The sequence below is a fragment of the Crocodylus porosus genome, unplaced genomic scaffold (assembly GCF_001723895.1).
Source record: "Crocodylus porosus isolate Cpor-Errol unplaced genomic scaffold, CroPor_comp1, whole genome shotgun sequence".
In the NCBI taxonomy this organism is placed as follows: domain Eukaryota; kingdom Metazoa; phylum Chordata; order Crocodylia; family Crocodylidae; genus Crocodylus; species Crocodylus porosus.
In genome coordinates, this window is record NW_017728930.1 from 1,129,762 (window position 1) to 1,132,552 (window position 2,791).

Consider the following 2,791-nt stretch of genomic DNA (forward strand, 5'->3'; position numbering starts at 1 on the left):
AAAAACCCATAAAAAACCCAGAGACCTGTAGGTGAGGCAGAAATGGTACATTACAACTTGAGAGCACATTAGAGGTTTAAAAAGTGGCTTTGTGTGGAGAATAATTTACTATTATTAAAAAGGTAAATTGCTGGAATAGCACTTTCCTGCCACTGCTCTTTTGCTAGTTAGAGTAGCCAAATTAGCACTGTGCTGTTTTGCTGTTTACGGGGAAAGATTCCCCAGCAGCTGCGCTACATCTGAAAGTGGGATTCTGGGATGCAGCCAAGTGATTAAAGGAGACTTGTTAGCCTTTTACAAGAGCCATTTTCTTCTGGAGTCTTAAAACCTTTACTGCCTCAAGTGGAGCACTTTGGCTACTGATAATTAAAACTGATTTCACTGTAGCATCTTACTTTTCTTAATGCATCATCTTGGTTGTTCGTGAGCTGCAGATATCACTCCAGTTTATGAAATGGGGCACGGGACTGTCCTTCACAGCTATTGTGTTTGGGTTACTTTCCAAGCCCCCTCCAGCAGCTCGTTCCCATCAGGTTATCTTGGAAATGCTTGAGTCCATGGTTTCTCAGTCCTGTTTTTAAGAAGCCAATTATTTATCTCACTTTTCTCTTTTTCTTAACACGCCAAGCAGGAGCACACCCAAGCATTGGCTTAACTGTAAGCATGAGCTTCAATTCCATTGTAATCAGCAGGACTTACACACATACTTACAGTTTTTCCCGAATAGGATGATACTAATTGATTTCTAAGCACCTGGAGGATAAAATGGTGATAAATAACAGGCAATGTGGATTTGTCAAAAGCAGATCATGCCGAACAAACCTGATTTTCTTCCGTGACAAGGTGACAGGCTTTGTGGATGGGAGGAGAGCAGTGATGCAATATACCTTGGTTTTTCTTTCTTTTTTTTTAGCAAGGCTTTTGACATGGTCTCCCAAGACATTCTCATATATGTGTAAGCTGTGAAAATATGGTCCAGCTGAACCTGCCGTCAGGTGGGTGAACAACTACTTCGAATACTTGTTCTCAAAGAGTAGTCTCAGTGGCTCAGTATCGAACTGGGAGAAGTGAGGTTCCCTGAGGGAATCTCCTGGGTCTGATATATTTACCGGGTTCATTATCTTTCCTAATGACTTGGAGGACAGGACTGAGTTCACACTTAGAACGTTTGCAGATAAGGACAAACTGGTTGGGAGAGCTGATACCTCGCCCAGAAGTACAGACAGGCAAAAAGCCCAAGGCTGAATCGATTCAGTCTTCACAAGTTAGTCTAAACTGCACAGATTAAATCGAAACAGAAGTGAACAGACATTTGCTTTTGATTCAGGAAATGCAGCCACATGCCTGCAGTGGCCCTGCCAGGTGCCAGGGGACACTAGAGTGTGGCTCTCTGGCTGTGTATTCACTTCCTCTTCCTGCTGCCCCTGAGGCCTCTGGGATTTGCCGTCCAGGCTCACGGTAGTAGGACTCTGCAGGGTTGCTCATCACTTCCTCTTCCTGCTTCCAGGGGCCTCTGGGATTTGTAGTCCACAGTTGCAACCAGCAGTAAGTTTGAGTGGGGGAAGGGGTGTTTAACCCCCATGCCTGGCCTCAGACCCCAGCTGGGGTTTGCCTGGGGGTGGGCAGTCCCCCCAGTGCAGACTGGGCTGCATCCCCAACTGGGCTTGTGCCCCCACCTCCTCATCAGCCAGCCCTCACTGCTCCAGCCGGGGAGTGGAGGGTTAGGACCAGCCATGCTCTCTGGAGCAGACAGCACAGCCCAGCCCAGGGCTGGAAAGCATGCTGGGATGCTGGGGGAGTGTGCTATAACTTGAACCAGGAAGGGGTCTGGGACAGAAGTTTCATAAACCAGTTTGACGCAAATCTGTTAAGTCTGATACTACATTCAGCCAGGTTTATCTGAAACCAGGTTCAGCCATTTTGGAACAGGATTATATGAACTGAACTTCTGTTCTCTTCCAGGTTTAAACCAGTTTCTGATCACTTCAGCCGGTTTATGTGTAACTTCTGTCAATACCTAGGAAGTGCCAGACACTACACTTAGGACTGAATAATCAAGGCACAAAAGGAAAATGGGGAATGAGTGGCAAGGCTGCAGTACTGCAGAAAAGAGTGCAGGAGCTGGTCTTAGTAGACCTCAAGCTGAATATGAGTCAATGGAATAATATTATTGGAAATAAAACTAACAGTGCCATAGTCAGAGCAGGAAGTGATTCTTCCCCTGTATTCAGGACCGGTAAACCCTCACCTGAAGAGCAATGCCCCAACAGGATCCAAGAAAGATTTTGGAAAGATGTTGGAAGAGTCCAGAGGAGAGCAACACGCGTGATTCGAGGCTTTGAAAACACAGCATGTAAAGATTGGGATTTTGTGGTCTGGAAAAAAGAGGAGACGGAGGGGAGATTTGACACTGGCCTGCAAATACAAAACATGGTGTTATAGAGAGGATGAATATCAATTGCTCTCTGTGCCTGCTGGTGACAGGACAGGGAGTAAGGGACTTCAGCTGAAACAAGGAAGATTTCAGTTGGATATTAGGATGAACTTACTGTCTAGGAGGGTGGCTAGCCACTGAAACAGGTTACCTGGAGGGGTTATGGCACTGGGCGCCTTTAAATGCAGGTTGCACAAATGTTTGTCTGGGGTTGTTGATATAGGGATGTCCCAGCCTTGAGCGGGGTGTGGGTTGAGGGCCTTTTCAGCCCTGTTTTTCTATGCACCGAACTTTCCTGTTCTTTTAAGCTGTTTTATGGGAAAGCAGCCCACACCTCCCTTTTATTTCTGCTCTGGA

At 46.3% G+C, this 2,791-nt stretch overlaps 1 long non-coding RNA gene across 1 annotated transcript; it reads left to right on the forward strand.

Moving 5' to 3' along the window:
- The first annotated feature begins 810 nt into the window (after window positions 1–810).
- On the forward strand, window positions 811–2,388 carry LOC109315436. Its single transcript, XR_002102500.1, has 3 exons — window positions 811–843; window positions 914–995; window positions 2,232–2,388. It is a non-coding gene; the product is annotated as an uncharacterized LOC109315436 (long non-coding RNA).
- Window positions 2,389–2,791: the final 403 nt, after the last annotated feature.